General features: G+C 39.3%; 1 protein-coding gene across 8 annotated transcripts in view; it reads right to left on the bottom strand.

Moving 5' to 3' along the window:
* The window catches only part of ANO3 (anoctamin 3), a 457,212-nt gene that overhangs the window by 160,515 nt on the left and 282,395 nt on the right, over window positions 1-14,302 (bottom strand). Inside the window, exon 1 of one of the 8 annotated variants that reach the window (XM_059874531.1) lies at window positions 11,454-11,672. The gene's annotated coding sequence lies outside the window, so the exon portion shown is untranslated. 8 annotated transcript variants of the gene reach the window in all.

Below are 14,302 nucleotides of genomic sequence, written 5' to 3'. Positions count from 1 at the left end.
TAGGCAATATACATAGTTAATCATTTTCTAGGATTGGAAGAGTGGAGGAATGGAGAGCTACCACCAATGGATACAGGGTGTTTTGGGGGGGGAGATAAAATATTTTAAAATTATATTGTGATGATTACACAATCCTATGAATATACTAAAAACATTAAAATGTACACTTTAAGTGGGCCGTGAATTATATAGTATATGAATTTTATCTCAATAAACTTCTAAAAATCAATTCCAGATGGATTACTGACTGTGAACAACATTAGAATATATAGTTTCTAGATGCTAACATAGGAACTTAGAGTAGGCGAATATTTCTAAAACAGGACAGAAATAGAAAAAGATGGATAAATTTGCCAACATTACATGTAAAAAGCATCTGTTCATCACAGGAAGATTCATTATTGTAAAAATACCCATTATCTCACACTCATCTATAAAGCTGATATCATTTAAATCAAGAGCTCAACAGAGTTTTGTGTGTATGTATATAACTTAGTGGGCTTCCTTGGTGGTTCTGCAGTAAAGAATCTGCCTGCAATGTAGGAGACCAGGTTTTGCTCCCTGGGTCAGGAAGATCCCCTAGAGGAGGGTATAGCAACCCACTCCAGTATTCTTGCCTAGAGAATCCCATCGACAGAGGAGCCTGGTGGGCTGCAGTCCATAGGGTCCCACAGAAACAGACACAACTGAAGTGACTAATCCAGCAGCAGCAGCATATAACTTAACAAGCTTATCCCCCTATTTACTTGAAAGATCAAAGTGTCTTTGATAGGAAAAGATAGGTTGCTAAGTTCAGGACACAGGAGAAATTAGAATTGGAGAGGTAAACTGCATACCTGAACATATACACTGCTTTTTTCCTCAAGGACTTTTGCAGATCTGACAAATATGGGCTTTCATATTAGGACTGTTCTGTGTGCTGGGTGCCAGGGTTACAATGGTGAATGAGCCAGACAGCCCAATCTGCCAAGATATTTTTAGAATACCTCAATATTTAAAATATTAAGATACTCCCTTGGCTCTGAATTCATAGCAGATGAAGGACAGGCAGATGCCTAAAAAGAATGGGAAGCTCAACACAAAGAGGTCAGATTACACAGGGGCAGACTGAAATCATTTGCAGTTTTGCAAGTGCAAAATAAAAATGTCAGGTCAAAATACATGAAAAGATTATCTCTGAAACAGAGGCATAATCCAGAACATTACCCTGGTCAAAGGCTACTGTTTCACTTGAATATTTAACTTGAAGTGGCAGACCTTCAGATCAGGGTATCATAGTTTCTGGCACTGAATAACTGCTCAGTATCATCGCCATTGTCCTTGACCATATGTGGAAATCAGGGCAATTCACATAATACTCCAGGCAAACTGTTTGAAACTACTAGGCGTTTGTTTATCATCAATCATATACTCTAAGAAGGCAGAGAATAAAATCCTCCATAACCTTCATGGCAAGATGGATTTGACCTGATGAGAAATATATTGACTCTTGCAGAAAAGAGGAGCCATAGGTTGTGTTCTTTATATTTGCAGAAAATTACTTTTCATGATCCAGCATTCCTAGGTTTCTCTTTATTTCTCCCTAAAAGCTCTACCTCAATAAGACAAGAGTCTCTGGAGACACAGCAAGAGGAAGAAGAATTATCAAGCAAATATTTTTGCTAATGTCATAAAGCAGATGACCTTTCACAATATCTACAAATAATCTACTCAGAGCAAAAGTGAATCAGGTCATGTTGGAAACTTTAGAAAGTGAGCAATGAAAATACATGATAGAACATAAATGTTTATTTTGCCATGAGCTTAGTTCTTTCCAGTACCAGAGTTACTCTTGCTGTTAAAATGTACATATTTATAAAGCGATAAACCCCTTTATAGATCATAGCTTTGTTGTGGTAAAGGGGCTTGCACAACTTACTGAAGCTATGAGCCATTCCATGCAAAGCCACCCAAGACAGACAGATCATGGTAGAGAGTTTTGACAAAACACGGTCAGCTGGAGGAGGGAACAGCAAACCATTTCAGTCTTCTTGCCATGAGAACTCCATGAACAGTAGGAAAAGGAAAACAAAACGATATGACACCAGAAGATGAGTTCCCCAGGTCAAAAGGTGTCCAATATGCTACTGGGGAAGAGCAGAGGGCAATTACTAACAGCTCCAGAAAGAATGAAGAGACTTAGCCAAAGCAGAAACAACGTCCAGTTGTAGATGTGTCTGGTAGTGAAAGTAAAGTCTAATGCTGTAAAGAATAATATTGCACAGGAATCTGGAATGTTAGGTCCATGAATCAAGGCAAATTGGACTGACCAGGCAAGAGATGGCAAGAGTGAACATCAACATTACAGGAATCAGTGAGCTAAAATGGATGGGAATGGGTTGGATGAATTTAATTCAGATGACCATTATATCTACTACTGTGGGCAAGAATCACACAGAAGAAATGGAGTGGCCCTTATAGTCAACAAAAGAGTCTGAAATGCAGGACTTGGGTGCAATCTCAAAAATGACAGAATGATCTCGGTTCATTTCCAAGGCAAACAATTCAACATCACAGTAATCCAAGTCTATGCCTCAACCACTGAGGCTGAAGACACTGAATTTGACCAGTTCTGTGAAGACCTATAAGACCTTCCAGAGCTAACACCAAAAAAAGATGTCCTTTTCATCATCAGGGGATTGGAATGCAAAGGTAGGAAGTCAAGATATCTAGAGTAACAGGCAAGTTTGGCCTTTGGAGTATAAAATGAAGCAGGGCAAAGGCTAACAGAGTTTCTTCAAGAGAACACATTGGTCATAGCAAACACCCTCTTCCAACAACACAAGGGACAACTCTACACATGGACATCACCAAATGGCCAATAATGAAATCTGATTGATTATATTCTTTGCAGCAGAAGATGGAAAAGCTCTATATAGTCAGCTAAAGCAAGATCTATAAAAACAAGAGATGTATACAAGTCAGCAAAACTATGGCTCAGATCATCAGCTCTTTATTGCATAATTCAGGATTGAATTGAAGAAAGTAGCAAAAAACCACTAGGCCACTCAGGTATGACCAAATCAAATCCCTTACCATTATACAGTGGAGGTGACAAATAGATTCAAAGGATTAGATCTGGTAGACAAAGTGCCTGAATAACTATTGACAGAGGTTCGTAACATTGTAGAGGAGGCAGTGACCAAAACAATCCAAAGAAAAAGAAATTCAAGAAGGTAAAGGGGTTGTCTGAGAGTACTTTACAAATAGCTGAGAAAAGAAGAGAAGCAAAAGCAAGAGAGAAACCGAAAGATATACCCAGCTGAATGCAGAGTTTCAGAAAATAGTAAGGAGAGACAGGAGGCCTTCTTCAACAAACAAAGCAAAGAAGTAGAGGAAAGTAATAGAATGGGAAAGACTAGATGTCTCTTCAAGAAAACTGGAGATATCAAAGGAACATTTTATGCAAGGATGGGCACCATAAAGGACAGAAAAGATAAGGACATAACAGAGGCAGAAGAGTTGAAGAAGAGGTGGCAAGAATACACAAAACTATACAAAAAAAGGTCTTAATGACTGGGATGACCATGATGGTGTGGTCACTCTTCTAGAGCCAGAAATCCTGGAGTGTGAAGTCAAGTGGGCTTTAGTCCAAGCATTGCTACAAAAAAGCTAGTTGAGATGATGTAATTCCAGCTGAGCTATTTCAAATCCTAAAAGATGATGCTATGAAAGCACTGCACTCAATGAGCCAGCAAATTTGGAAAACTCAGCAGTGGCCATGGGACTGGAAAAGGTTAGTTTTCATGCTAATCCCAAAGAATAGCAGTGCCAAAGAATGTTCACTACTGTAAAATTGCACTCATTTTGCCTGCTAGTAAGGTTATGCTCAAAATACCTCACGCCAGGCCTCAATAGCATGTAAACCAAGAAATTCCAGATGTACAAGCTGGCTATAGGAAAGGCGGAGAAACCAGAGATCAAATTGTGAACATTTGCTGGATAATAGAGAAAGCAAGGGAATTCCAGAAAAACATCTACTTCTGTTTCATTGACTGTGAGAATCACAAAAAAAAAAAAAAAATGTGGAAAATTCTTAAAGAGATGGGCATACCATATCAACTTACTTGTCTCCTTAGAAACCTGTATGTCAGTCAAGTAGCAACAGTTAGAACCTTACAAGGAACAACAGACTGGTTCAAAATTGGGAAAGGAGTATCACAAGACTGTATATTGTCACTCTGTTTATTTAATTTCTATGCAGAGTATATCATGCGAAATGCCAAGCTGGATGAATCACAAATTGGAATCAAGATTGACAGGAGAAATATCAACAATCTCAGATGTGCAGATGATACCACTCTTAATGGCAGAAAGTGAAGAGGAACTAAAGAGCCTCTAGATGAGGGTGAATGAGGAGAGTGAAAAAAACGGCTTAAAACTCAACATTCAAGAAACTAAGATCATGGCATCCGGTCCCATCCCTCATGGGAAATAGAAGGGAAAAAAGTAGAAGCTGTGACAGATTTTATTTTCTTGGCCTCCAAAATCACTGAAGATGGTGACTGCAGCCATGAAACTGAAAGACACTTGCTCCTTGGAAGCAAAGCTATGACAAACCTAGATAGCATATTCAAAAGCTAAAACATCACTTTGCTGACAAAGGTCCATATAGTCAAAACGATGTTTTTTTCCAGTAGTCATGTACGGTTGTGAGAGTTGGACCATAAAGAAGGCTGAGTGCTGAAGAATTGATGATTTGGGATTGTGATGCTGGAGAAGACTCTTGAGAGTCCCACGGACTGCAAGGAGATCCAACCAGTGAATCCTAAAAGAAATCAACCCTAAATGTTCATTGGAAGGACTGATGCTGAAACTGAAGCTCCAATACTTTGGCCAGCTGATGGGAAGAGCTGACTCACTGGGAAAGACCCTGATGCTGGGAAATATTGACAGCAAAAGAAGGGGGTGGCAGAGGATGAGATGGTTAGATAGCATCACCGACTCAATGGACATGAATTTGAGCAAATTCCAGGAGATGGTGAAGGACAGCGAAGGCTGGTGTGCTGCAATCCATGGGGTCACAAAGAGCTGGACACGACTTAGCAGCTGAACAACAGCAACAAGGAAATAAAAAGATTAGCTCTTTGAGGCACCCATGGATGTCATTTAAGCTTAGAGGTTTGACTTTTTTTACTTGTATAGATTCCTCCATCATTGGTAGCTTAGTTCCCTAACCAGTAGAATGATAGGTCAAGATAAGACTAGTGGTTTTTAACTCTTCTTTGGTAATAGGCAATATCGAGAGGGGAAAAAATACACATACTTACATATTCATGTAATTATACATGCAATGTCAGAGAGTTCGTGGGTCTCCTGGAACTCATGCAGAAGCCCCTGTAGAGCTCCTTGGACAGGCTGAAAATTTTTGGATCAGGCAGTCTCAGAATCCTCCCAGTTCTAGGAACACCTGCTTCTGTAAACTAAACTCCCCTTGGCAAGCCTTGACAGAAAGATGTTGCATCTTTTACAGCAAATCCTCCAAGCTCTTTGGAAGCCTCACAGCTAAACTAATAGTATAGTCATTTGAGTTTTTAAAAGAAATGTGGATTAGTGAAGGTACCCAACATTTCTTTTCCTCCTCCTAATCTTTCTTTTTGGAGACTATGAAAAACCAACACACCACAATGCCTTCTGTTTGAAACCAAGATAAGTGGAAGAATTCATATTCCTTTAATTTTGTGACAACATAACTTGCAGTTGGGATAACAGAGATGAAGATCCATTTCCTACTTCTTATCTTGAGTTACTGTGCACAAGCCTTAATTAAATTTTCCACAGTCTTATTTATAAAATGGTAATAATAGGCCTGTTTATTTCTCTGAAAAATTGTGAAGATGGTGGTTGATGAGTATAAAACAACTATTGTGAGTGCCAGACTTCTTAGGTGCTAGATAAATGACAACTGTCATCTGGGAAGTAATTAGACAAGATACAATATGCCATTGCTTCTCAAAATTTACTCATATATCCATATATTTTTTGCTACAGCTAAAACCACCTATTTAATATATTTTTCTTTAGATTGCACTCTTTCTTAAAAAAATAGACTTTGCAAAAATAACAACATCTGAAAAAAACAAGTTTGGCCAGTTATGTTTTTTTCTTCTAACAAATATTAAAATAAAGTCATATTTATTAAATTTTTAAAAGTTGTTTCTGTGCAGCTTACAAGTTATTTTGAAAACTATGATTTGGAAAGTGTGCAGGTATAGCAAGCCACTAAACCTTAGCTTAGGTTAAACTTAATCTGGGTTTATTATTTCCCTTGGCAAAAACCAAGTCAGGAAACAAGGTGGTTGGAGTTTTGAGGGTGGGAAGGGAAGAAGGAAATGCCCCGAGGAGGCAGGTGGCAGTGCCGTGGGCATCTGACGTTCAGCCAGTGAGTGACAGTCCCTGCGGGCTGCAAACAAGAAGAAGGAAAGGAGGTCAGAACAGAAGATGTCTGAATTTTAAAGACTGGTGTTACTGATCTCAGGTCTAGAGATGGATAAGCTCCTATCATTTTTAATAGGGAAAAACTACATCTCTTTTTAATGGCAGCAGTATGCTAAAGTTAGCAAAAACTTACAGATAATTTATCACTTAAAAAAGTAAAAATTAAAACACAAGGCAGGAGTGGTCAGGACATTAATTAGCTTGGTAGGCAGGAAAAAATGGCTCTCAATTGCTGATTTACTGATGCGAATCTTTCCTAATGCACTCCCACTCCTTTTTAGAAGCTAGATACAAAGTTGTAATTCTGTAAAGCATTTGGAAAGCCATTAAAGCACTGCTTATCTTTTTTTAATTTAATTTAATTTTTAATTGGGGGATAATTACTTTACAGTATTGTGTCGGTTTCTGCCATAGATCAACATGAATCAGTCATATGTATACATATGTCCCCTCCCTCTTGAACTTGCCTCACACCTCCCTCCCCATCCCACTCCTGTAGGTTGTCACAGAGTACTCTCTTTGGGTCCCCTGCACACAGCAAATTCCCACTGGGTATCTGTTTTACATATGGTAATGTCCATGTTTCAAAGCTACTCTCTCAAATCATCCCACCCTCTCCTTTCACCACTGTGTTCAAAACAGCATTGCTTATCTTTTAGCCAGTATTTTCTGGAACTGCCCATGGCAGTCCTTTTCAGTATGCTCCTATATGGACAATAAGAAATATGTCCTAAAAAAAAAAAAAGATGGAAACAAATCATATCTCATGAAAGTTGCATTATTAAAACTCAGAGGTACAGCTTTCACTAACTTAAAACACATACATGCACACACACACATATCTAACATACTCAGCAACTACTTTGAACTACATGCTGAAGAAACAAAAGAGCATGTATTATTCAACAAATCTTTTTAGTGCCTACTCAGATCCAAATGGGAGAAGGCAATGGCACCCCACTCCAGTACTCTTGCCTAGAAAATCCCATGGATGGAGGAGCCTGGTGCGCTGCAGTCCATGGAGTCGCTAGAGGTCGGACACGACTGAGCGACTTCACTTTCACTTTTCACTTTCATGCATTGGAGAAGGAAATGGCAACCCACTCCAGTGTTCTTGCCTGGAGAATCCCAGGGACAGGGGAGCCTGGTGGGCTGCTCTCTCTGGGGTCGCACAGAGTCGGACACGACTGACGTGACCTAGCAGCAGCAGCAGCAGATCCAAATACTTGCTTCAGTCATTGAGGATAGAGTAGTGAACAAGCAAAAGGAGAATAAAATGAGTACAAAAGTGGTCTTTTATATTCCAGTTTGCATAAAAAAATGTTTAATAAGCACCCATTACATGTTGACAAGCGTGTCTTTTTCTTAACCTTAGCATTTTTCACCCTATAGGAGTTAGTGCAGCCTAGAATTAAAGGCTCATTCTTGGGCAGTAGACAGACCTGGATTTGAATTCTGGTTCTGCCTCTCAGCTAGCTATGCGGACTTGCACATGCCAATCTCTGCATTCACTGGTTTCCCCATTCACAAAGTAGGAGACAAACATCCCCTCCAATATAGAGTTAAGTTCTCACCAACGAGTATTGATTCAGTGTTCTTCTGTCATGGTTACTATTATAGGCGTAAGTGGAAAACAGTGAACAAAACAGATATGGCCTTATAGTCCAGCCATCAGGATAAGTGGATAGCTTTATCTTAAAGTGGATAGCTTTATCTTAAAGTGAATAGTGGGAAGTTGATGCAGTGGACTTACTGGTATAATTATTAAATACTGGCATTTTGAATGGAGGACAGGATGACAAATACATGCCATAAGAGAAAAGTATTTTAATAAAATAAGTGGCAGGTATTAAATGACAAATGACTATCTGGAAAATAATAAGCGTTTTAAATTATATGTTGTCCTAGAAGTTAAATATGGGAAGCTACCATAGCAGACGGTGCTGACTAAAGGCAGCTTTACCAATAAGAAAGGTTTTCCTAACCAGACAATAAGTAAAAAAGATCAGATAATCACATAACCATTTAGGCAAAGGCACCTATGAATATTCTTGAAGTGTAACAGCAGCATTGAGATAGAGCAAAATATATACATATCTCAGCTCCCTAATTCATTAATAAGACACTAATGGTTAATCTCATCCTAATGCCTTGAGAGAACCCCAATTTTATTAAACACAATTCTAATTCTAGATAACTAAGTTTTTCCTATGATATGGTGCAAGTTCCAGGGTCCAGGGCCTACATTCAATACATTTCTCCTTATCTACATTGGCACAGGAAACTCTAAACAACAGAGGAACTCTTGTCTTTGCAAAGGAAAGAAAGAAACTGTACTTGCTCAGCTGTGTCTAACTCATTGCGACCCCATGGACTGTAGCCCACCAGGCTTCTCTGTCCATGGAATTCTCTAGGCAAGAATACTGGAGTGAATTGCCATTTCCTTCTCCAGGGGATCTTCTACACCCAGGGATCGAACCTGGGTCTCCTCATTGCAGGCAGATTCCTTACCATCTGAGCCACAGGGAAGCAGACAATGTCTTTGTAATGACTGATTCCAACATGACATTCTTTGATTTTGGCTTTAAACAATATTTAGAGGAGATATTAAATTGTACTTATGAACACATTAAATATCCTTAGTACAAATTGTTCTGTTGTTCAGTCGCCCAGTTGTGTATGACTCTGTGACCCCGTGGATTGCAACACACCAGGCTTCCCTGTCCTTCACCATCTCCTGAAATTTGCCCAAGTTCATGTCCATTCCATCAGTGATGCCATCCAGCCACCTCATCTTCTGATGCCCTCATTCCTAGCGTCAGGGACTTTCCCAATGAGTCAGCTGTTCACATCAGATGACAAAATACTGGAGTTCCAATTTCAGGATCAGTCCTTCCAATGAGTATTCAGGGTTGATTCCCCTTAATATTGACTGGTTCGATCTCTTTGATGTCCAAGGGACTCTCTGTCTTCTCCAGCACCGTAGTTCAAAGGCATCAATTATTTGGGGTTCTGCCTTCTTTATCGGAGAAGGCAATGGCACCCCACTCCAGTACTCTTGCCTGGAAAATCCCATGGATGGAGGAGCCTGGTGGGCCCCAGTCCATGGGGTCGCTAAGAGTTGGACAAGACTCAGCGACTTCACTTTAACTTTTCACTTTCCTGCACTGGAGAAGGCAATGGCAACCCACTCCAGTGTTCTTGCCTGGAGAATCCCAGGGACGGGGGAGCCTTGTGGGCTGCCGTCTATGGGGTCACACAGAGTCGGACACGACTGAAGCAGCTTAGCAGCAGCAGCTTCTTTATGGTCCAGCTCTCACAACCAAACGTGACCACTGGGAAGACCACAGCCTTGACTATACAGACCTTTGTCAGCAAAATAATGTCTCTACTTTTCAGCACACTGTCTAGGTTTGTCATAGCTTTCCTGCCAAGAAGCAAACATCTTCTGATTTACCATCTGCAGTGATTTTAGAGCCCAAGAAGAGGAAATCTGTCACTACTTCCACCTTTTCTCCTTCTATTTGCCATTAAGTAACGAGTCAGATGTCATGATCTTAGCTTTTTAGTATTTAAAGTTGGCTCTTTCACTCTCCTTCTTCACAAGTGGTACAACTTACCACTTGATAAATAATGTACAGGTAATTAAATGTTTCAGTTTTGAGTTTTTTATAATTTGGGTTTTTTTTAAACTTCAGAAAATTGTAAATAATGGGGTTTCTCTAAATCTAATGATGTTTGGTAGAAGACAGAAGTGACAGTGGAGGTGGGGGCTATGTGGGAAGAGTTGGTTAAAATTCATCTGTTTCCCCTCTGAGTGTGGAGAAGGTATAGATGAATTGTGTCAACATTTTCTTATGGTTATCTTTTCATAGTCAAAAGGAAAAACAAACTGGTGACGGAGAATGAAGAACAGTTGCTTCTGTTCTGAGGCATCTTATGGTCTCCTGGTAATGAAGTCCTTTGACACACTGCCTCCGTTTTTTGTGTACCTTTCCCTACACTGAGATCTTTCCTCGCTTCTCACACTCTAGTATCGACTGAAGTGACTTAGCATGCATGCATACATTGGAGAAGGAAATGGCAACCCACTCCAGTATTCTTGCCTGGAGAATCCCAGGGACGGCGGAGCCTGGTGGACTGCCGTCTATGGGGTCGCACAGAGTCAGACGAGACTGAAGCAACTTAGCAGCAGCAGCAGCAACAGTACCTACTCACAAGAGCCAACTTTTAAATTTGGGGAAATTTTATGAACTAGCTGACCTCACTGACAGTCTGAAATAGGCCACTGGGAGCTTTGCTGCTTTTTCACCATGGAAATCAGGAAAAATAATTTTGAGCCCTTTACCACCAATGCTTGTACATGTCGACTGCAGGAAGACAGAGACCACATCTTTGTTCTTTATGACATCTCTGTGGTGCTTAGTCTAGTGTCTGCTATATTGTGGGTATAAATGAACTAGACAGATCAGACAGGAGACTTAGCAAGTCCATTCATTAATTCATTCTCAAAACTTATATATGACCTTTAAAATCATAACAGTGTCACAAAAATCCCCAGCTGTGTATGAACTCTGTTCAACCATTTCCATAATTCCCTTACAATAGAGAGGAGATGCTCAGGAACAAGTTATATGTATGGAGGAAGACAACCATTGAGAGCCCCCTGGACAGCAAGGAGGTCAAACCAGTCAATCCTAAAGTAAATCAACTCAGAATATTCATTGGAAGGACTGATGCTGAAGCTGAAGCTCCAATACTCTGGCCACCTGATGCGAAGAGCCAACTTATTGGAAAAGACCCTGATGCTGGGAAAGATTAGGGCAGGAGGAAAAGGGAAGACAGAGGATGATATGGTTAGATGGTATCACCAACTCAGTGAACACGAGTTTGAGCAAATTCCAGGAGATGGTGAAAGACAGGGAAACCAGGCGTGCTGCAGTCCATAGGGTCACAAAGAGTAGGACAGTACTTACCGACTGAACAACAGCAACAACAGGAAGGCAGGATAAATCATAAATTTTATAAAGTTTCTGTTACTTCAAGGCAGAATATCTCCTGACTGGGGGGAATGGAGCTACTCACAACAAATAAGTTTAAATAGTCTAAATAATCTGAGTTTCACACAGGCAGGGTTTTGAAGAGCTATAGTTTTGATGTTTTTTTAACCTTCTGCTCTTAAGAATCACCATGATTTAGGAATAAAGAATGCAATGGTGTGTGGGAAAACGGATTGTTGTGACTGACTTTTTGGAGACTTTAAAAGCCAAACAATTATGAGTCATGAAAGAGTCCCTGCAAATCAGGTCGGCGTCTGCAGGGCAGTGGCAACTGCATTAAGTAATGATAACAAAAAAGCACACAGCATCAGAGATGATTCTTAATAACAGTATTTAACAAATGGCTAGATGATGCTATTTTTTCCACTAAAAGCCTCCCCTCTTGTCTGCCTGTTTTGACCCAGTACCACTTTAAGACCCTGTCAAACAAAGATGACAGGTCCCAAGTTCCAGGTTATATAAGAGTAGTAGTTTCTTTCATCTTTGTCCCTGCCCCAGGCTCCCTTTCTTTTTACAGATGGCTGTTTTTTATTCACTAATGAAAAAACATTTTATTTCAGTGTCAAAAATGCCAGTAGCCTCTGCTAAACTCTATGATCTCATGTCAGGAAGAGAAATCCTTTGAAGGCAGGATCTTGAATGTCTCCTTGTTACCAAAGGAAGAATAGCTTATCTAAGAAGGACTAAAGAAAATCTGTATCTATAAACACATAAACATTTTGAGCACCCTGGAAAGTTTGTACAGGTTTTTAAACCACTGCTTTCCAAAGCAGTGATATCACTAAGAAAAGCAGGTATAGATAATGTCAGTCCAGAAACCTCTACCTAGGAACTCTAAAAACATTCTCTTTTAACCATTTAATCCCGCTCATGATTTTGTAACAAAATATGTTTCCTTAACTACATTTGCTTTATTGATGTACATGTTTATTTTTTTTAAGGCAGTTAAATGTTTGAGACAATAAATGAAATAAACACAAAATGGAATTCAATTATATGCATATGTGAATTTTACTTAAATATATATACAGTCCTGACTATTCATTGGAAGGACTGATGCTGAAGCTGAAACCTCAATAGTTTGGCCACCTGATGTAAAGAACTGACTCATTTGAAAAGACCCTGATACTGGGAAAGGTTGAAGGTGGGAGGAGAAGGGGATAACAGAGGATGAGCTAGTTGGATGGCATCACTGACTCAATGGACATGAATTTGAGAAAGCTCCAGGAGTTGGTAATGGACAGGGAAGCCTGGCATTTTGCAGTCCATGGGATTGCAAAGAGTGGACATGACTGAGCGACTGAACTGAACATATATGAATATATCTGAAGTCAGATTATTTCTAAGTAGGAAAGTTTACATATATGTGTGTGTATGTATGTATGTATATGTGTGTGTGTGTGTGTGTGTATATATATATATATATATATATATATATATATATATAGGCTACCCTGGTAGCTCAGTCAGTAAAAAATCTGCCTGGAGTGCAGGAGACCTGGGTTTGATCCCTGGGTTGGGAAGATCTCCCGGAGAAGGAAATGACAACCCACTCTAGTATTCTTGCCTGGAGAATTCTATGGACAGAGGAGCCTGGTGAGCTATAGTCCATGGGATAGCAAAGAGTTGGACACGACTGAGTGACTAACACGGACATAACCTCTCTCTTGTTAAGTGGGAAAATATAAGGTAAAAAATAGACTGGTAAGTATTCTATAAAATTGATCCCAAGTCACAAGCATAATCCCCATGAAGTTCCCATGATTCATTACCACTTGTTCAGTGGTGTAGGGAGAGACTAGTTTTCCAGATTCAACATTCAAGGTCTACTTTTTTCCTTAGGTTGTAAACATGTAACACAACATTTAAGAACTTCTCATCTTGTTCTTTACTTATCTCCCTCCCCCACAAAATCCCATTTGTGGAGACAATTAATAAACAAGGTAGAAATTTGTCACTTACTGTAGAAGAAAATGAAAGATTGCATATCACACTGTGCATTAGACAAAGCTCTTCTTCTGGAGCATTTTTTCTTAGTTTCTTTTATTTCTCCTACAGTCCTAAAACCTCTAAGTACCTGCTCCTCCTCTTGGATTTTTTTTCCCTTAATCTCAATCTACCTCCCTTTCTCAGCACAGAATTAGACCACAAAAGGGATAAAGTCAACCTTGCCACTTACTATGACTGTGAATCCTTGAAACAGTGATTTGATCTTGCAAATCTTCAATTTTCCCATCAATAATAATAGGAATACTCCATATTATTGATAAATCACTATGCACCAGCATAATTGTAAATTTCATATGAATATCCATTCATTGATTCCTTATAAATATCCTATGAAGTAGGTATCATTAACTGTTACTGCTCTCCCACCTTATGTTACAGACAGGAAATCTGAGGCAAAGAAAATGTAAACAGCTTTTCCAACACAGCATGTAAAAGGCAGCACCAAATCCAAATTCACGTGTCTTAAATTCAGGAGCTATGTTCTTAACTATTATATTGTTAAGATGCATATCTATAAAGTGATAAGAATCATACCTATTTCACATATGCTTATTATGTAGAGTCCCATGTACTCTTTAGCACATATTATTTGTTACTTTTAAGGGCATTGATTCCTTATAAATACCTTCCCAGATATTTATAAGGAATCAATGAATGGATATTCATATGAAATTTAGAATTATGCTGGTACATAGTGAATTACTGTTACTATTTTCAATTTTTATTTTTAGTACTACTATCAAGTATATAAAAGA

The sequence above is a fragment of the Bos taurus genome, chromosome 15 (assembly GCF_002263795.3).
Source record: "Bos taurus isolate L1 Dominette 01449 registration number 42190680 breed Hereford chromosome 15, ARS-UCD2.0, whole genome shotgun sequence".
In the NCBI taxonomy this organism is placed as follows: Eukaryota; Metazoa; Chordata; class Mammalia; order Artiodactyla; family Bovidae; genus Bos; species Bos taurus.
This window is presented reverse-complemented; position numbering and strand designations above follow the sequence as displayed.